This window comes from Periplaneta americana, chromosome 15, assembly GCF_040183065.1.
Source record: "Periplaneta americana isolate PAMFEO1 chromosome 15, P.americana_PAMFEO1_priV1, whole genome shotgun sequence".
In the NCBI taxonomy this organism is placed as follows: Eukaryota; Metazoa; Arthropoda; class Insecta; order Blattodea; family Blattidae; genus Periplaneta; species Periplaneta americana.
In genome coordinates, this window is record NC_091131.1 from 137,493,348 (window position 1) to 137,515,505 (window position 22,158).

Consider the following 22,158-nt stretch of genomic DNA (forward strand, 5'->3'; position numbering starts at 1 on the left):
GTTGTGCTTCGTCCTGGCATAAATGCAAATTGTTCATCGGGTATATGTCGCTGTAGATGTGGATATAGTCTGTTATATATCACTCCTTCGTAGATTTTTCCAAGTGTGTTAAGCAAACTGATCGGTCTTCTGTTTTGTGGTAGTTGTGAATTTTTTCTGGGTTTGGGAATTGAAATGATATTTGCAGTCTTCCATAGTTGTGGGAACGTTTGGAGTTTTAGTGCACTATTGTATATTTTGGTAAGGTGAGTCAGAGCGTTTCTCGGTAGGTTTCTCAGGCATTGGTAAGTTATTTTATCGGATCCGGGTGTTCTTCTTTGTGGTGCTTTTTTTGATAGACCTCCTAATTTCAGAAGGTGTGGTGTGCACAATTAACCCATTTGGATAGGTTTGGAAGAACTGCCTTGTTGTTTGTCGGATATGAGCGTGTTGTTGTGTGTAGTTTGGATGATCTTGATATGTTTGGAACTGTTGAAAATATGTGGATGCAATTGTTTCAGCTTTTTCTGTTGGTAAATAAACCGGGCCATTTGGTCCAAGTATGGGATGATTATCGGAATCCCTGTTATGAATTAGGCGTTTAGTTATGTTCCAAATTTTGTTGTCTTTTTCAGCAATGGAGATATCTCGTTCAAAAGTTGCGATACGTAGGTCTAATAATTTATTGTGAATATAGTTCTTTAGGGAATTAAATTGTGCTATGTCACATCTTCAATGGTATTTATTTTTTAAACGTTTGGCCTTTCGTTTTCTTCTTAATAGTTCAATTAATTCCGGGAATTCTGAAGGTATATTACGACTAGCTATTGTTGCCTGCGAAGTTATATGTGCCTGTCTGATGGTATTAATTAAGGTTTTACATGCCGTTTCTAGTTCTTCCTCAGTGTTGATTTCTACGTTACCTGAAACAGAATTTTCAAGGAAATTTCTGTATTTTCTCCAGTTGACAGTGGTTGGTGGTCTCACATTGTATGGCAGTTCAGGTGGTTTCAAATCAACTATTGCTAGCACCGGATTGTGATCAGAGTTTAATTCATTTATAGTGGTTACATAATTTATAGGTGCATCAGATTTATGTAGGAATACATCTAAGACATCAGGTTGGCAGTTGACGCGTGGGGGATAGTGTGTGGGAGTTAATGACCTGTATATATTATAATCATGGTTATTGACATGTTTGTGTAGCGTTTTCCCGCGCTGAGAGTTTAATCTGCAGTTCCAATTTATATGTTTAGCATTGAAATCACCTCCAATAATGAACGACGGATATTGTTCTAACAAGGCAGTTAAATCTTGTTCGGTCAGTGGTACACTGGGTGGTGCATATACGGAACCAATTATTATTCTTTCATTTACAGAGTTGATTGATATAAGCACAGCCTGTAAATATTGTAGATTGGGAGAATGGACATAGCTATGTACAATTGCAGATTTTATGAGTATAGCTACTCCTCCATGTGGTGCATTTGGGCCGTCCGTGCTATATGTTACATATTTCGAAATATGAAATCGTTGATTGGGCTTTAAATGGGTTTCTGTGATCAATAGTATATCAATGTCATGTTGTTGAAGAAACGTAGGTAAAAGATATTTGTCACGTTGTACACCGTTAGCGTTCCATGTCATAATTTTTAGTGGTTGTGTGCGGTGATAGTATATTCTATTCATGGCTGTTGTTTTTGTTCTGTAGATTCAGTTGGTAGTATTTTGTCGAGTATCGTAGAAACAAAGTTCCAGATAATTATGCTTTTATCTATGACGTTGGGTGTCATTTTGAGTTGGATAAACAGATTTGCTAATTTTTTTAAGAGCTCTCTAATGTTGACTACCTGAAGAATGTTGAGTAAATCTTTTAGTAATTCACTGGTAGATGTATCATTAGTTGCTTCCTGTTTTTGGTTTGTCAAAGGACGTGTCCATGCAAATGTTTGATGTGTTTTAGGTAGTTGTGGGAAGTCACTTTTTTGTGGAATTGAGTTGGTAGTCTGGGAATTCGTTTTGATAAGATGGTTTTCAGTGAGTTTCACCTTAATCGGACATTTGGAGTAATTTGCGGGGTGATCTTGATTGCAATTACAGCATGTCGCTGGTATGTTGGCTGGTTTCGTGCAAGTGTATGAAAAGTGATTTCCTGCACATTTCATACATCGAGGAGTTACTGTACACCACTGTGCTTTATGACCAAACGATTGGCATCGGTAGCATTGAATTGGTCCTGTTTTTCCAATATAATCCTCTATGGTAACCCGATAATGTAATAATCCACGAAGTCCTTTGATATCAGGAACGTTGTCAATATGTTTGTAAGTGATAGCCCATAATGGTAGTTTGATCAATTCGTGTTGGGAGTCTGTTCTGATCGATTTAGTAAGCTGTCGGATGCTTGTAATGGGATAGTTCAGTGCAAGTAGCTCATCTTTGATTTCGTCTGACTCTTTTGTAGGGGGTAAACCCCTTAACATGACTTTGTGGATCTGTTTGTCTTGTTGACCGTATGTAAAGTATTGGTAATTTTTGTCGTTTAGTAATTGAATGATCGCTGTGTAGTGCTGTTGAGCATTTGTGAATATTTTCAAATCTTGTCTTCTGTATTGAAACTCAATGTTTTGTATAAAATTTCCCAAGGTAGTGTGAAGTTCTTTTGTAGGCACTCTTGTTACGAGTACAATAGGAGACGGTTTGCCTGTGGTGGTTGTTGAATGGCTTGGTTTGGCCTTAACTCCAGATGGACCTGGTTGATTTATATTTGTTATCTTTGTTGCAGCAGTAGTCGGTTGGTCAGAAATTTTGCTATGTGATTCTGGTGCATTTAGTGTTGTTTCTGTTAGTGATTCATATTGGTTTGATGTGGTAATTGTGAAAGTAGGTTGGGTTCGTTGTGTTGCCGTCTTTTTCGGTGTTTGGTAGTCATTTTCATCGTTGGGATGATTTCTTTTATAGGGTTGAATAGTGTAGAGTTGTCCAGTCGATGATATAAATGTTCCAGGTTCTGGAGTTGCTTGAACCATATGTTCCGATGTATTGTCTACCACAGCAAGAGTATAAGTCATATTACCTGAATTTAGATTGGCCTCGACAGGAAGAGTGAGTATCTCCATTGCTGAATTTTCTTGGAAATCTGTGTAGATTTTGTTTGTTTCTTTCAATTCTTGTTGGGAAGTGTCAGCCATTACGTTATCCATGTTGGCGCTGGGGGTCGGTGTCCGGAAAAACCACACTAATACGAATTAATTGTGAAACACTTATTAATTATGTATTTACGATAATGGTTACAATATAAAGAAAATAAACTTTTGAGAATATAGCTCTAATTTAATATACCGTTGTAATAAATACTTAATATAAGTATACGCGACGTACTAACGAACTACTCTCTACGATAGCACAATCGTGTCTGCAGCAGATTTCAATGGGAACCTTTCGCTTGTAGTAGCAGAATTCACCACCAGAGCGCACCAGGGGCTAACCCGGTCCCACATGGCGCGCTAATATGCTTCTGCTTCGTTGTTACATGACGATGTCATTGCTGGAAGTTTATTTCCGAACATAACTTTACGCTCTCTACTCATTTATGCAAAAGTGTGAATAATGGAGAATTACGATGAATGGAGTTTAAGTCAATTGAAAAATGAATTACGCCGAAGGAAAGCGAGAATTCATGGCAAGAAAGCAGATCTTGTACAGAGGTATGTTCCTAGACCTAAAGTTTTATATTATTACATTTACGTCATTACTAAATTGAGGATTGGATTGAATTTAAATTCAGTGAAAATATTTCTTATTTAAAGTCTGATATGTAGGGCCTAACATTTGGTAAAAAAAAATCATGTTTCAGGCTGAAAGATTACGATGTAACCTTCAACCAACGTGACATCATTCCTAATGAAGATGGTAGGCCTACGTTCGAAATGGATTTGCCACATCCTTCTTTGTATCGGGATATTAATAGCGATACTGTACTTCCTGCCATATCGGACGACTGCATTAAGGTTTATTTGCAGCTGTGTGAAAAACGAGACTGTGATATGGGAATGAAAATGTATAATGAAAAATATTTATTGGGTGTTCGTATGGCATCAGTGAATACCATTTCTTTTGTAAAAAGCAGAGTTGCATCTTCATATAAAAGTAATATAGTTTATAATGTTGATGTGAAAGTGAAAGACTCTTTAATTGACGAATGTGAATGTGCAGCAGGAATGAGACCAAGTGCGCATTGCAAGCATGTATGCACAGTATTATGTGCTTTAATGGAGTTCACAAAAACAAAAACAATGAAAACACAAGAAACGTGTACCAGTAAGCTTCAGGCATTTCACAAAATGAAAAAGTTCAAGGGTTCACCAATGAAAGCGTCATGTTTGAATATAAGTAAGACAAGCACTTCAAAATCATTTTCTCAGTTTGACCCCAGACCACATAACCTACGTTCCTCTGAGTCCTATCCCAGTTACTTTAGAAACTTATCCATTAACTTTTCTGCTAATTTTCCAACTACATTTCCTCCTCCTATATTGCAACTTTATTCCCCAGCAAATCTAAGAGCATGTTATAACGACCATGACTACTGTCAGTCACCTGAAAAATTATTTTTCCTTTTACATAAACTGATCGACCTGAGTGCAGATGAAGCAAGGAAAATAGAAGAGGCAACAAGAGGTCAGATATCTAATCATCTGTGGATTGAACATCGATCAGTGAGAATACCTAGTACAACATTTAAGAGAATTTGTCATTTAACTGAGAAAACAAACTTTTCGAATCTTTTGCAAACCATGACAAATTGGTCAGAAATGTTTTCAAAGCCCACAGAGCACGGAAAAAAATATGAATCTGTGGCTGTCAGAGAATTTGAAGACAGATTTGGAATTGTAACATCTCCCTGTGGGTTGTTCATCAGCAGTTCACATCCACTCATTTGTGCTTCACCTGACCGAGTGATAAGTGAAGAAGAAATACTAGAAATTAAATGTCCATATTCCGCCAAGGACAGTGTGATATCCCCAGAAACAGTGGACTTTTTATATCTTTGCGATGTGAGTGGACAGTATGTGGTGAAAAGAACTCATCAGTATTTTTATCAGATACAGGGACAGTTATTTTGCAGTGGCAGAAAAGTATGCAGATTATTTGTGTATACATTCAAAGATTTTAAAGTAATTCATGTATATAGAGATGATGCTTTTATTCATGATATGGTTAAGAAACTGTGCAATTTTTATGAAATGCATTTCAAAGAATTTTTGCTCACAAAGTTCTTATATAAGGAATGAATCATTTCCTCACTGTACAATATTTGTTGACTTACTGCCATTTTTATTTTATTCCATTCAGTAATACTCTCACTTTTAAAAACATTTGCATTCATCATATAATTGAATATAGTATTAAACATGGAATATAAAATACTCAAATATAAAACAATATCATTTCCAAGCCTATATATCATGTATGTGTAATTATTGCAAATAGTGAAAATACTGCTAGGCCTATAGTTAAAATTAGCATTAGTATTGCTACTAGTATTAGTATTCAAGTCACATGTTAAAATAATTATAATTCAGAAACTTTACTCAGTCAATAGGCTTCACAGAAATATAATTATTGTAAATAGTGAAAATACTACTATAGGCCTAGTTAAAATTAGTACTAGTGTTACTACTGGTATTAGTATTCAAGTCAGATGTGTTTAAATAATTATAAGTAATTCATAAACTCTATTCAGTCAGCTAACTTTACATCCTCGTAAATTTGTAAATAGTCAAAGCACTACTATTGTTACAAATAGTTTAATATTACTTTTAAAGTTCAGACAGAAAGTAAAAGTAGTGTAGCAACAAATCTGTGTAGTATTGCATTACTGCAATGGAGCATACTGAATAAAAAGAAAAAATAAATCATGCATGTTTACCAACAATTCCCTTCTTAAAATTGCATAACATAAAGCAAACAAATATTATTTTTGTATGTCTTTGCTAAACCAATGATTCGTTCAATGTGAACTCTCTTACTAGCAACTCTACGGTCTCGTTTTACAGTTTCACACGATAGTTTGTTAGTCTTCTTGAAGAAGGATGGGATATTCAGTATTACATTATGAGGTACTAGTAAATCTTGTATGTCAAATCCCTTGTCTGCCATGATACTGTCCCCATGATTACATTTTCTTCCAACATTGTTTCTTTCAAATATTTGTCTGTCACTTGTAGCACCACCATAACTTGGACTCACAAATGAAACCAGTCCACCAGGTGTACATCCTACCACAACCTTAACTGTGTTCCTGTTTTTATAAACAGAAAAACTTGCCTGTTGAGCTTTTGGAAGGGAGGGTTTCTTAATGGGGCATTCTGTGCCATCAATAATTATACGAGTACTTGGAAATTTTGTGTAAAAATCCCTTGGAGAGAAAAAATGGGTAAGTTCATTGTTGGGCCAAATATCTATCTCTTGCCACTGAAGATACATGAATCTAATCCATGTGATGAAAATATTGGAAACTTGTCCTTCTGTTGTTGAAAACGAGAATGCTACCTCCTGATATGTTTTATTCTGTCTTAGAATTATTAATGTCATGAAAAACATATTCTGAGGATCTAAATGTGCTGGAGGAGGGTATTTGAAATAACTCAGAGTGTAAACTGCAGGTCCTAAAGAAAAAAAAAAACATACAAGAATTTTTTAAACGTTTCTAAGCCTGTGTAGAAATGTATCATTTCATCATTATTCATCAAATGCACGATGTCTAAGGGAATGTGTCTGGTTGTTTGACATTTGCTGTCAACTAAATTTAGTTGACAGTTAGTGGTCTGAGTTTCTCTGTCATGTTTTTCATTTTCTATATTGTCATCAGTGGGCACTTCACTTTCCACCACAATTTCACAACAGTTCAATGTTTCAGGAAATTGTTCGCAGTTTTCCTCATCTTGTTGATCTTCTGCTATAGTCTGGCTTTCTAACAGAAGTTGGTGTCTGTGTATGCGATTCTCTCTCTCCTTGTCCGCATCTGTTGATCTTTTGTTCCATGGGAAAACAGACGGGACAGCATCTCTCTTCAGTTTTCTTTGCAGTGGTTTGTTACCCCCTATGAAAGAATAAAAGTGAGGCAGTATTATCAATTTTCGCTCTAAAATGATTACCCAAATGAAAATTATATACGGTATGCATGTTAATATATTGCACAGTTCATCTAAAATGTGCTTACCTCGTAACGTAGATGAAATGTAGTCGTCGGGAGTGAAATGATTCGAACAAACAACACTAGTTTTACTTAACGTCCATTTCTCTCTCTTTATATTCAACAACCACTTTTTTCGTACAGCAGTGTCTTTAGGAAACACGTGTCCACCTCTGTTTGCGCACAGGGGAACGCAACAATACGTTTTCGGCATTGCAATTGAATTACTTTTCAGTGCAAGCAGACAGCCTTGGATACAATATAAACAAAGCTGGCGCCATGCTGTCGGACCTGGACCAGGTTAGCCCCTGCTGCCATCTGTCGGGACACCATGACAAAAAGGTTCCCACTGAAGACATTGTTTTTGCAGCTCTGAGGAGGTCCATATTTGTACTCCAAGACCATCTCTACGGTTAACATTGATCTTCAAATAATTAATTAGTAATTATTTATTGTCATTTCTTGTTATTGTTATGTGACTCTCTTAAACTTAAACATACCGGTATGTTATTTGTACTTTCATCTGCCTGTTGTACAATATGCTCTGTCTTTGTGGCAGCCTGTTAATATAGGGAGTTGTTATTGTTTAGATAAACGAATAAATAAATATACATTTTATTATACAAATTTTAATGCATAAATCCAGTAATTTCTTAAGAATAATTTACTGATATGATGTCTGTAGAATAAACATTTAAGTACATTTCCGGTCTTCAGAATTTCACAACCTGTGTTACAAATGTACTAGTATGAGATTAACATTCTGGCATGCCAAACATCCCAATTACCAAAGAAACTGAAATATGAAACAATGTACATTTAATTAAAATTTCTATTTGTTTCATGTACACGAAAACTTATAAATAACAACTGTAAAATAATGTACAAAGATTAAGATATTTTATATTGTTACCCAATCGTATTGCAGTACACATCACAAAGAAGCCTGCCACTTCTACTAAAACTTTCTCATTAGCTGTATTTTTGCTTCTATCAAGTTCTTCCGATTCTCTTCGAATCATTTTTGCTTTATATTATGTAAAATAACGGCCAAATAAAAAATTCAAGATATAATAAACAAGGTAGAAAATTTGCGTATATAAATTCTAGTTTTTCCAGGGCCAGAATGTCATGTTATTGTTGTTAAGACAAGACTTACTCTAATCACAACATGAACATTCTAAACAAACGTTTGATGCGCATTATATGGGAATCTTGGTGTTTTATTAATTAATGCAAAACATTAGTAACTTCAAACTGAAGTCACAATACATGAATCTATACGATTTTAATACATATTTCCACTACTACAACCACTAAATTTCGGAAATAAAATGGAAAAATGATAATTTTTTAACATAGGTATTTTATGTTATGTTTCAGTACTGGTAGGTATTTAATGTGTTGTTTTTTTTTTAACGTTGAATAACGTTATTATTCGAGGGTTAGTAGTATAAAACTGGTAGATTTTTGCATAACAATGCCGCAACTCTATCTTTGGATACTTAATTAATAATAACCACCTCTGATTGAGGTTCTGGCTGATAAGTGCATTTCACCTATTATCAGTAGAGTCCTGCATTTGGTTAGTCTGAATACAAGGTGTACATCGAACATACTAGCTTCACTTGTTGCAAGTCAACAGTTCACGATACATTCAGTAGTCTCCCTGCACACTCCAGTACTGTGTGTTTACGTCTGTTTATTTCTATGCATGTATGTATAAGTTGGCGAACAACAGGAATAGTACTCATGTACAAAATACCACTTGGACTTAATAACAGTAATAATAAAGTATTTATTTAAAGGCAGCTTATAATATAATAAAATATAATTTTTACCAGAGATAGACAAAAATAAAAAATTTTCAGGAGCCAGCCCCTTTATTTTCAGAAGTCACCACATTTTGTCCACACATGCAAAGGAAAAACCAATCGAACTAAGATAAAGACACTTTCACTGAAATATATTAAACAATATTAAACATCTTTGCAATGCAAACACACGCTCTCAGAGATGTTCTGAAGCTATGTAGAACAGTATCTTGAAATGCGCAACAAATGTAACTATATTAATTTAAAAAGTACATTCGAATTTATTTCTACAACTGCTTTTGTTAACATAATGTGTTATTCGTAGTGACAAAATAAATCGAAGTCTTAAAAAATTTTTAAATCAATAAAAAACCCTCAGGTGCCACATAAACATTTTTTGATGCCACAGTTACCTGGTGCCCGGAATTTGTCTACCTCTGATTTTTACATTAAGTAAAACACATCTAGATACATTAGATGTAATTAAAATTTGAAATTAACAAATGAAAAAATATAAATGTCAGCACAAATTTAAAATATAAAAAATTATGAGTGCATGCTTTACAATTCTCTACACATTACAATCAATGAATGCAAACATTTTAAGTGTATCAAATGAAAATTTTTTTCGTCTTTCTGATAAAATACATTCTCTTCTTTCCTAATGACGTGCTCGCCACCAAATTCTTCTTGCCACTTAATTTATTACGTACCAAAATGGAAAATGTTCATATTATTGTGCCAAATGATATAAAAGCATTCAGTTGTTTTCCAAACTATTAAGACACTTGTGTAGTACATGTAACTGCTAAATCACAAACTTTAAAAAAAAATAACAGTGTCATTAACAAATAAAATATTGCAAATATGTTGTGATCCACGAACGTCACACACGAACATTTGTCATGTTGATTACTAACTGTTTTAAATGTACTACAAGGCATCACTTCTTGTGAAAGATACTACCTATTCTTATACAAAACAACATTTGATTACACAAAAATACACTTTCAGATTTAAAATATCCACGGTTGTTTACAATCATATGTGGTGATATTTCCTGTGTAATGTCACGTGATGTATACACCAATGTTCACTTTTTCTGCCATGTGTAGTACTTCCCTTCCTTGAACATCATAGGCATTTTAAATCCTTCACCACCGCAAGCTTTTTTAACTTTCCTAGGATATTTGATGTTTTTTTCTTTTACTTGGTTATTTAATGCTGTATCAACTACTAGGTTATTTAGCGTCAATGAGATTGGTGATAGCGAAATGGTATTTGGCGAGATGAGGCCGAGGATTCGCTATAGATTACCTGACATTCGCCTTATGGTTGGAAAAAAACCAACCAGGTAATCAGCCCAAGCGGGAATCGAACCCTTGTCCGAGTGCAACTCTGAATCGGCAGGCCAATTTATTTATACATAGACCTAGTATGGTAGCTACCTACTTACCATAAAAATATTTATAAGCTTGTTTTTTATAGAAAACAAATTAACATAACCAATTTTTTGTAAGTTTTTAGTTCAAGGAATTTAAAAAATGAAATATTTTATACCAACTGTAGTCCTAAATTAAATGTTTTATACGAATTTTAGGCACGCACGCACACACAACACACATACAAAAAAACACACAAACACACCTAAATCAACAATAAGTCTTTGATATCCCACATTTTAAATCAAAATAAACTACTTTTAATACAATGCATGCTGAGCTTATTCCCCATAATATTTATATTAAAATATAAAACTAAAAAAATAAAAATATAAATAATAATAATGAACTGAATTCATTTCTCGAAAAACCAGACACCATTGAAGTTGAATGTTACATGGTCATATGTAGAGACTAAGAGGAAGGAGGAAAATAGGGAAGATTGGAGAATGTTAGGTTTGCAGTGAAAGACCTCCCCTTGGGCAGAACATTATGAATGAATTAATGAATATGTTTAATTACATTTTCAGCAGGAAATGGTTTTGAATTCAAAGAAGCAGGAAAAACTAAAAAATGACTTCAGTATTTGTGTTTAAGACGCCACTATTCATATTCTACCTAAGAGACCTAATGAAGTATCAATGTAATGTTTTTAAACTATAAATTAACAACATTTTGAGTTATTACCTGGCTAAGCAGACCACAGACCTGGTGACTGGCAGCATTGGCGCAGAAGGAATACAAATAAACAACAATCAATCAGTACACTCAGTTACTGATGACAACTGCCTTCTTTGTGTACTTTGCATATTGTTGCTTTACTAACTTAATGCCTAACATTCTGATAGCCTCTTTCTGTTGGTTTTTCTAATGATATCATGACACCATTCTTCTCTGCATCACAAAATTTGATAATATATACAAGTCTTCACACTTGATAAACACATTGTGATATATTGTAACTGTCCTTACTGTGTACTCTTTTCTTGCTTGGCAGTGTTTTCATTGTTTTTCCGCAACACAGCAGATCGAGGTTATATTAACATGGCACAATGGCGTTGTGGTTAGCATACGTCTTATATTCAGAAGGTCCAAGATTCGACCCCGAGGGCAAGTTATGCTTATTTGGGTTTATTGTGATTTCTCAAATCTTTCAAAGTAATTCAGAATAATGCAAATTACAAAATGCTACAACCTGCTTCCTATCCAATTCTACACACCTATCATCAAACTTTGCATATTACCGGTATCAACCATCTTCCAAGACAGACAACCATCTGCTTGATAAGTACCATAATAAATGGCAGCAGATACTGTTCTCTTATCAGAAGACAAGAGAGCTAGTTGTGTAGCAACCATAGAAACATGGAAATGCCCAGAAAAAAAGCATAACAACATAACATACTTTTATACCCTGTCAATTTGGAGTAAAACCACAGTCTAGTATATACAGTCATGAAGCTCAATACGTAGGAAATATGCATCCATAGATAGTTGCTAACCACTAGGATCGCTACTATCGCCTCATTACAGACAATGCGAAATAGTACCGGCACAGTCTATTGTTTCTAGTACACTCAACAATTCGAGCTTCGTGACTTTATATACTACACTGTGGTAAAACCCCATAAAATATGCCAACTTCTGGCCTCTCCTCTCTTTCCCTCTCCCCACGTCCTTCAGATAGTAATAAAGTATGTGAGGATGTGTGTGTGTAAACATCACAATCAATAAAACAGACCATCCTACAATACGGACACAATTACGAATTCCTCATTTCTGCTATGATTGTCATCTAGGAAGGTTCCATAATATTAGCAATGTAGATGACCAGCCAATCACAAATATTTTCTCTTAGCAGGTGTGACAAACTGAAGTGGACCTGTGGTGCAATGTGCCTACAACCTCAATGATGCTGATTTCATTCTATAGCTTGTGTTTTTATTTACTGTATGAGTTGCAGTTGATCGGACAACACTGAGCTCATCTCTCTTTCCCTAAATCTCTTGCTTTCCTAGCAATTAGAGCTCTAAGTCATCAAACCAGAGTTTACTTCAATTTGTCAAGTTTGACAATGAAGTCATTTGACCTCTTGCACTCCAATATTTTTCAAAGATATTATCATGGTCAGCCACTGAAGCACAGATTTTGAGGTGTTCTGAATCCATTTCTTGGTTTGAATTGCACAATGGGCAGTTTGGGGACTGATATATTGCAATTCTATGCAGGTGTTTGGCCAAACAGTCACGGCCTGTTGCCAATCTAAATGCAGCTACAGACGATTTTCTTGGTAAATCGGGAATTAACTGTGGATTATGATGCAGAGAGTTCCAATTTTTCCCTTGAGATTGTGTTATCAATTTTTTTTTTGTTGAAGTCTAATATGTAGATTTAATAAATCTTTTCACAGAGTAATACGTAGATTTAGTAACAGGTCTGTAAGTAGCAGTGCTGCCCTTCTTTGCTAATGCATCCACATTCTCGTTTCCCAGGATTCCACAATGGGATGATATCCATTGGAATACAATTCTTTTATTGAGTGAGGAGTAAAAATATGAAATTATGCACACAAACATAAAACTGTATTATCTATAATCCCTGCAACGAAATGTTGTTTTGATAATATTTGTAAGTTTTTAAAATTACAAAACAAGAAAAAAATATTTAAAAAAGTGTTTCATACCTAATTCTTTTTTTAATAATATAAAGCCAAAATAAAATATTTGGTTGCAGGGAAATGTTATTTTAGGTATGGGTAGCACATGTACAAAGTTTTAGGTTTATTGGTTTAACAAATGTTTAGAAAAAAGATACATAATGTTTTAAATAATTTGAAAAATAAAAACTATTATTCATAAAATTCTGAAAAAGAAAAAAAAAAAATGTACAGAAAATCCTGTTTTAAACTAATATTTCAAATTTCAAGGTCCTACATCCAAAAAATATGAACATTAATAAGCAATTCAGTAACATATGCTATTTCTCATCCATCCACCCTTAAAAATCACTCACCTGCTCACCTACAATACAAATGACAGCTCGAATTACAAGTCACACTGTGATTGACAATTAGTGATTCAGCACGCAAACGCTGCACATTGTTGGGGGAAAGTCAACAGACATAGGAATCCGTCATAATTATTTTTTTTTTATGTAGTGCACTTATAATTCTGAGAATGTCATATACCTACATCTATATTATACAGAGTGTACAAAATAAAGTTGTTACCGTATTTGATGACATAGTAATTTAAAATTTACCTGCCAACCATAGTAACAATTAAATTTCCTTCTTGTTAGACTTGAATCATCCAAAACGAAAGTATTCCAGACATATGGAAGATGAAATGCTCTGTACCAAGTTCGGCATACCATTGAAGCATAATAACGTTCCCTCATGGACAAATATGAAAAGACCTTCTCTAATATCAGGTCTGGTAAGTAAGACCAATAACTGTATGTGTACTTCTCACTTCTTTCAGATGTATCCTCTTCAGCATCAATAAAAACAGCTGAAAAAAATTACTTCATAAAACACAGTATTACCTACTTCACATAGGAAAATATTACTATCTTCAGGCTCAACATGGAAAATAATAAAAATAAATAACAATACAGGGAATTACTGAATTAGGCCTACTATCACAATATCTAGACATGAAAAATATTACAGTTTGATATTTAATAAAACACACAATTTCAGTAACAACCAATTTAGAATAAACTGAAGCTAATATATTGATCTCAAAACCTTGTTATGATGGCTAGCCACCAGATCCTCACGGTTAAAAGGTTAGGTTAGGTTTGTTTCTATGTAATGGTAAAGTTTAATGGCCCAATACTTACATTGTTTTTCCACGCTGTTTATCGTTACCGTGATTATTGATAAATGTACAACACTGACGTTACTCTTCACAACTGTTACGCAGTTAACTCCCATTTCTTCATTGTTAAGTACTTTTCTATTATAGCCCAACACAGCAGTTTGTCACAGACAGAAAGATTAGATTTGGAGATAATGAACTTACATTAAGAGCAAATGCTGGGTAACTTTCAGTGCTGGACAATGGACTCATTTCGCTGGCATTATCACAGTGTATCAAATGAAAATTTTTTTCGTCTTTCTGATAAAATACATTCTCTTCTTTCCTAATGACGTGCTCGCCACCAAATTCTTCTATTGTACCACTAATTTCAAAACACCTAGTTTTGTTTTGTTTTTGTATGTTCACTGAACAGCAAACCTGAACTAAGTAGTGCTGAATGGCACTGAGCTATACTCCATATATACCTACACTGTTGTGGGTTGCTTGGAGGCTTTAGGTAACCAAACACAGGATTTTAATTATCAGGTAGTATATCTCACTTAACAATATGTGTCAGAGGATGAACAATATTGTTTGTATACAACTGAAGTTTGATTAGTATAATACGTAACTAGTCAGTGATGTATGCAATGGAGGGGGAAAGAAACTGGCCAACCTACCCCATTTTCTCCTGGCCTAGTTGCTTTATGAGTGATGCCTTGTTGGTGTCACTTGTGAGATCTAGACCTGTTTTTGGATAGCTGACTAAACAACTTAATAGGCCTACTTATAGCGTATTTATAGGAACATGTTAAATTATATTAACTTGATTCTCAAAATAAAATAGTACATTGTTATAACATAATAATTACACAGAGCTAATTTTACATAGCTGCTTGCTACGGCTAAATCGTGAAAGATGGATTTGGGCATATTGCAAGCTAATAAATGCGACCTTTTCAAAAATGCAGTTTATTTTGATTCATCTCTTGCAGTTTAGGAGTTACACCATTTTTTTTCATAAGCAAATGCTATGCTGACAACATGACTCAGTAACCTCAACAACTGCAAGTGCGTCCATGACAAAGTGATACAAATTAAATCAATATGTTTTAATGCACTCCAATGCATATAAATAATGAACTCTTCCATTTTCAATTGATTCCCTTCAGTTACATGTACTTGCCCATTGACATAACTTTATTTTATTTTAGTAGGTTATTTTACGATGCTTTATCAACATCTTAGGTTATTTAGCGTCTGAATGAGATGAAGGTGATAATGCTGGTGAAATGAGTCCGGGGTCCAGCACCGAAAGTTACCCAGCATTTGCTCATATTGGGTTGAGGGAAAACCCCGGAAAAAACCTCAACCAGGTAACTTGCTCCGACCGGGAATCGAACCCGGGCCACCTGGTTTCGCGGCCAGATGCGCTAACTGTTACTCCACAGGTGTGGACCCATTGACATAAATTCTTCCACAGTATTCAGTTATATGCAGATAACGCTAGTTGCTTATTCAGTTACAAGTAGATTACACAACACTCGACAGATAGCAGCACATGTATGCTTTGACAAGTGCAGCATTTAGTGGAGACTTCTTGAACTCTGTTATGCTAAAAATGTATGATATTCTCATCCTCGAACAAAAATGTAGGCCTATTCATACCAAAAACTTAATACCAAATAGGCCTACTAATGCGAAGAGTGTTATATACAGTAGTTCAGAGTTTCTCAACCTTTTTGAAGATGAGACTTCTCTTTTCCTCACATTATTTTAGTGCCGCCCCATGGCCTAAGGTGTAAATATAGAACATAGCAATGTGAAATTTGGTTTATTTTAAAATATTACAACCATCTAAATGGATTAGGGTTAGGTCACTAGTAGATATGGTAGATTTTCGCAGTTGCGATAAATGTGAAAAGTGTCCAATGCTACGTAATCACATAATTATGCATTAGAGAGAGAATTTCATATCTTACAGTGATTTTCTAATCCGCGTTAAAATGCGAAATTGAGTACAAAATGAGAAATACAGAGGGTTCCAAAAAATGTATACACTCTTGCAATGATTACAACGTTAAGAAATATTATGATACAGAAAAGTTTCAAAATTAAAAATAATATAAACTAATGTAGAAACCAGTCATTTATTGAAAGCATTCAAATTGTTGGCCATTGTGGTCCAGGCACAGCTGATAACGCTGACCAATGGAATCCAAAACGTTCCTAAATACTATTCCTATTGGTATTTGGGCACATTCTCCTTCAATGACTGCTCTCAACTCATCGATTGTAGCTGGTTTTGTGCTATAAACATGTGCTTGATATGTCCCCACAGAAAACAATCCATCGGAGTCAAATCTGGTAAGCAAGGGGAGTACTCATTACTACCTCTTCGTCCTATCCATCTGTTCTGCAGGTGGCTGTTAAGATAGGCCCTCATGTCGCATGGTAGTGGGGAGGTGCTCCATCCTGCTGGAAGTACCATTCTTCATTCCTAAACATCTCTTCGATGCATGGCATGGTGGATTTCTTTAGCAAGTTGAGGTAAATTGCACCAGTCATGGTACCATCAAAAAAGAAAGTTCCAATTAAACCAAATGCTGACAAACCACACCACACTGTAACTCCTGGTAAGTTCACAGGGTGTTCCACTGTCACATGAGGATTGTTAGATGCCCAGTAGGTGCAATTGTGACGATTAATTGTGCCATTTAACTTAAACGTAGCCTCATCACGCCAAACAATCTTGTACGGAAATTGATTGTCCTACGCACATTTTGCTTGGTATCACTCACAAAATTCAATTCTTCGGTCATGATCATCTTCATTGAGAGCGTGAACTAATCAAACTTTTCCATTGAGCACGCTTCAAAACGCGATGGACACTCGATTTTGAAAGTTTTGTCTCACGAGCAGCTTGTCGAACAGATTTTCTAGGAGATTGCTGAAACCTTTCGATGACTTCTCTTTCTCTTGTGAGGCTGGTGGATGTTCGTGTTCTTCTGGAATTGTTCTTATGGCTATTCTAAACAGTTCCTTCATCTTCAAACTTATTTCGCAAACGAGCAATTGTGAGTCACGTTGGTGAATCTCGTTGAAACCCATTCTAAACCATCTTTGCACTTCACTTATGTTCTCAGTCTTCCAGTAGCACTTTAGAATGAATTTTTTTTTCCCCTCAAAGTTTAGTCTGACTTCAGCCATTATTTTAAGCAGTCACACTTGAAAAAATTTAAAAAAGTGGTTAAGTTATGAGCTATTAAAGAGTGTATACATTTTTTGGCACCCTCTGTATATAAGTTTCTGCGAATAACTGCGAAATTATAATTTCATGATTTTCTTTTTTAATTTTGCATGCACTTTGGCCAGCCCTTAAATTTATCTTGCACTAGGACATCCTTTGCTTTCGTTCATTCTTTATAAAATAAACTGCGTCCTCATTGTTGCTGAAGAAATTTAAATTGAACTTGATGTATTTAAAAGTAATTGTTGACTTGTTTGTTTCTCTGTCCTGTTTAATTTTTGCAAGTTGCACATGAACTGCATGAAGATGGGCCGAGACAAAATTACTATTAAACGAGTGAAAAGCTATGAAAGTGAGCAGTTCTATGTAAGCAATTCAAATATTTTGATGTGCATATTGTGTAATAAGAGGTTGTTGTGGGAGAAAAGAGATGTATTGGAAAAACACATAAAATCCAATGAGGGTAAACAGGTTCCGTCTATGGTTATCTTTAGAACAATTGATATAAGTTATTTGTCACATTTTATTTAAGTTGAATGTTTTCGGCTCGACAGAGCCATCTTCAGAAGCTATACCCTTGAATACATGAATACATATGGATTAGTTAGTGCGTGTGTGTAATATGATATAATATAAGCACTGAATAAGTTGTAAACTTCTGTTATAAATACAATTGTAAGATCTGGTACTGTACCGTAATTATGATTGAAATTAAAATGTTAAAATGAAGTGCGGACTACAACTTGTTGAACCATCTGTGGCAAGGGATGGAAAACCACGTGATTCCAATGTAGTGTCTCATCATCATCATCATCATCATCATCATCATCATCATCATCATCATCATCATCATCACGGTTTGGGTTATTTGGTCCGTTCCTTCTGAGAGAAATTGATCTTCCCATCTATTATAAGGTCTACCTATATTCCGTCTTTCAACTGGGGTATAGTTCAAAAGTAATTTTGGGAACCTGTCTTCATGCATATGTTCAATATGTTCTTTCCAGTCTTTATTACATTGTAATAATTTATCATTGAGGTTAAAAATCTTAATTTCAGCACGTATGTCTTCAGATCTTTTATGATCTAGGAGAGTAAACCCTGCAACTGATCTCAAAAATCTCATCTCTGCAGCCTTTATCTTCCTTCTGTCTGATTTATTCAAAATCCAGTTCTCGGTGCCGTATGTGAGCATAGGGACTGACATAACTTTATGAAATTTAAGTTGTGTGGACTTCAAAGTTTTATGTCTTAAGATCCTTCTTATAGTGCCACACATTCCTTGGAACTTATTCACTTTATAAGTTATATCGTTTTTCTGGCAGTATGATACATTGCACCCTAGGTAATTGTAGGAGTTAACTTGTTCGATTATCTTGCCTTCTATGACTATTTTAGCTCTTAAATGGTATTTACCTATGAAGGTCATAGTTTTGGTTTTGGCTGATGATATCTTTAAATTATATTCTTTTATTATATTTATAAGTTTATTTGTTGCTAATTGTAAACCATCTTCCGAATCATTAAAAATGACCAGATCATCAGCAAACAAAATAGTATTTAAAATGCGGTTATTAATAATAAAATTCTTGAAAGGTATACTTTGCCATTCACGAACGATTGCGTCAATATAAACGTTAAAAAGTGTTCGGGATAAAGGGCAACCTTGTTTCACTCCCTGATTTACATATATTTCGTTTCCATTTTTACCAGTTTCCATACTTATGGATGTATTTACATATAAACTCTGTTCAACTTTAATTACCGGTATATGATTTGGAAATCCTTTATTTGTAATTATGGAACGGAGCTTGTTCCTTAATATTCTGTCAAACGCCTTTACTAACTCGATAAAAATTAGTGTCTTGTATGGAGATAAACTCAAAAAAATGTGTTTTACAGTGATGGTTCCGATGTCTTTGGTCCATCACTGTAACACACATTTTTTGAGTTTATCTCCATACAAGACACTACATTGGAATCGTGTGGTTTTCCATCCCTTGCCACAGATGGTTCAACAAGTTGTAGTCCGCACTTCATTTTAACATTTGAATATTTTATTGATGCAACAGCTTATATAAGCATTTTATTGATGTTTTAATTTCAATCATAATTACCAGATCTTACAATTGTATTTATAACAGAAGTTTACAACTTGGTCAGTGCTTATATTATATCAGATTACATACACGCACTAACTAATCCATATATATATTCATGTATTCAAGGGCATAGCTTCTGAAGATGGCTCTGTCGAACAGAAAACGTTCAACTTAAATAAAATGTGACAAATAACTTATGTTAATTGTTCTAAAGATAAGCATAGATGGACCCTGTTTACCCTCATTTAATATAGGTACTAGCTTATCGGTTCTCAATATGCCTTTTAAATTTACATAAAATCCAATCAACACGTACGTGCAAAGAAAGATTCCTTTCAAAAACAACAGAACAACAACGTGAGGTTAAACAGAAGACAACAATTTCAGAGCTCGAAAGCAAAGCAAAGAATGCTCGTGAAGAAAAAAAACGAATTTGTCGAAGACACTGAATATGTGTTTACGAGCCAACATTCCAATAAATAAACTGGATCATCCAGCTGTGCGAGAATATTTGAAAAAGTACTACTGGATTAAAATAAAAATGAAACTAAGGATTTGAAAATATTTTAAACTATCAAAATTTTACTATTTTGTTTAATATTCCTATATTTAAGCCTACGAATTTTTTTTACATATTTTAGAGCCTTGTTTGTTTTATAGATATTAGGTCTACCGGTACAAAAATGTGTGTACTACTGGTACTATACTTCTACATAAAACTAATTCGATTATTCCTATCTTTAAAGGTATGTGCATGGCTCGGGTGATCTACCTGCAAGTTCAAGATTGAGAAATGAGTGCCTACCTATATACCTCACGGCGATACATAACATTAAAATGGCTTTGGAAGGCAAACTGATCGTTGTCGTCGTAGATGAGACTTCAGATAAGGAAGGCAGATATGTTTTCACTGTACCAATGTGCACAAAGGAATATTTAAATATAAAGTTTTAAATTTTAACCATTTATTCTTGTGTGTACTGCCCTTCTGTTCTCTCTTGTTCCATGTGCCTGGAGACCCTACTGGAAGAGAGGCAGCATCAAGACTCAGAAGAAAGAAAATCAATTGTCTGCTAGTGTGTGATTACAAAATAATTAATTGTGTATCTCTTAAAATAAACTCAGCATCTTATTTACAAGTAACTATTCTAGTGTGTTATGCATTACTGACTGAATTAGTAGTACGTTATTTCCTTAGTGATTAAATACATTACCGGTATATTCTAAGTAACTAGTATTCTATTAAATAAGCATGTGACATGTTACCATAGATTAACATGACTGTAAAATTATTGTATCATTGTTAGATTAATGTACACTGATGATGCCATGAATAATTGTATTCCAGCGGTTAATAATCTACCTACCTACCCACCCACCTACCCAGTGGCGGCTCGTGATAAAACATTATGTGTGTTCACAATTTTGTGTTCCAAAATCGAAGAGAATTTGAAATCGTACGTCTTAGCCTAATATAAAATGTCATGATTCCAATGTTTCACTGTCGAAAAAACCGTATATAAATTCAAAACAACATATAATAATAATAATAATAATAATAATAATAATAATAATAATAATGAAACCTAGTCTTTTTATTTCCAATTTTTCCTGGAAAGCCAATTTACCCAGTTCTTTACTCTTCAAAATTACTTGAACAGAGTTCACTGTTTACGTTTGTTAAAAATTAATACATAAAACAATTTACAAAAGCGTGTGTTCAGTAATATACAGTATTTTGATTCACAACTCACTGATACACTATAGCCTATACCAGTACTGTAATCCCATTCGCATAGATTGATTACTATAAATACATGCCAGTAAATATTATTTTTAAATAATATACACCACCATACAGATATTTAAATTCATATCACCATCACATTCAGCCAGCATGTCTTTGAAAGCCAAACTATGCTATATGCCGACACTGAAGTATAGTAATTCACAAGCTACACTCTCGTAGCAGCACTGTACACACATCCACATAAAGTAAACGTTCTGACAGTGAGATGCTGACACCTGCAGGCTGAAATACAGACTTATTAAACTTTCTCCTAGAGATATAGCACGTAAACGATAGGCATCGATGCACCTGACATCTGTAGGATAGATTCACTGTTCACTTAATGCTTTGTGCTCTTGATGAGTCATAAGCGGCCAGCGAAAGACATAATTTTCTCCTGCGCATGCGTGAAATTTCTGTAACCTTCTTGAAAAGAGCACGGCTTGTACGTGAACGGATGTTGCCAAGTTTACATAGGAAGTTTATGCAAGATTATGCGGGAAGTTTAAAATACTCGATCCTGATATTATACATTCCCACTACACCAATACGGTATTAAATAATAGAACTAGTCGTGCATTAATGGAAACAAGGTGTTCACGTGCTCTTATTGACGCACCGCCACTGTACCTACCTACCTACCTACCGGTACCTGTCTATCTATCTATCTATCTATCTATCTATCTATCTATCTATCTATCTATCTATCTATCTATCTATCTACGCTTCAGAATGATGGTACCAAGTAAAAACCAGGAGGTGCATATGGAAAATGTCT

The 22,158-nt window shown here is 34.6% G+C and overlaps 2 long non-coding RNA genes across 3 annotated transcripts in view; one reads left to right on the forward strand and one right to left on the reverse strand.

Moving 5' to 3' along the window:
• Window positions 1-5,115: 5,115 nt before the first annotated feature.
• LOC138715387 (uncharacterized) overlaps window positions 5,116-22,158 on the reverse strand; it is a 37,064-nt gene continuing 20,021 nt past the window's right edge. Inside the window, exons 2-3 of the long non-coding RNA XR_011336272.1 lie at window positions 7,205-13,945; window positions 5,116-7,084 (exon numbers count right to left, since the gene is read on the reverse strand). This is a non-coding gene — a long non-coding RNA (uncharacterized lncRNA). The remainder of the gene's footprint in view (window positions 7,085-7,204; window positions 13,946-22,158) is intronic.
• Window positions 7,500-20,928, forward strand: LOC138715386 (uncharacterized). 2 transcript variants are annotated; one of them, XR_011336271.1, is made up of 3 exons: window positions 7,500-7,618; window positions 13,734-13,870; window positions 20,338-20,928. It is a non-coding gene; the product is annotated as an uncharacterized lncRNA (long non-coding RNA). The 2 variants fall into 2 exon arrangements; XR_011336270.1 differs by having other exon boundaries at window positions 7,543-7,679.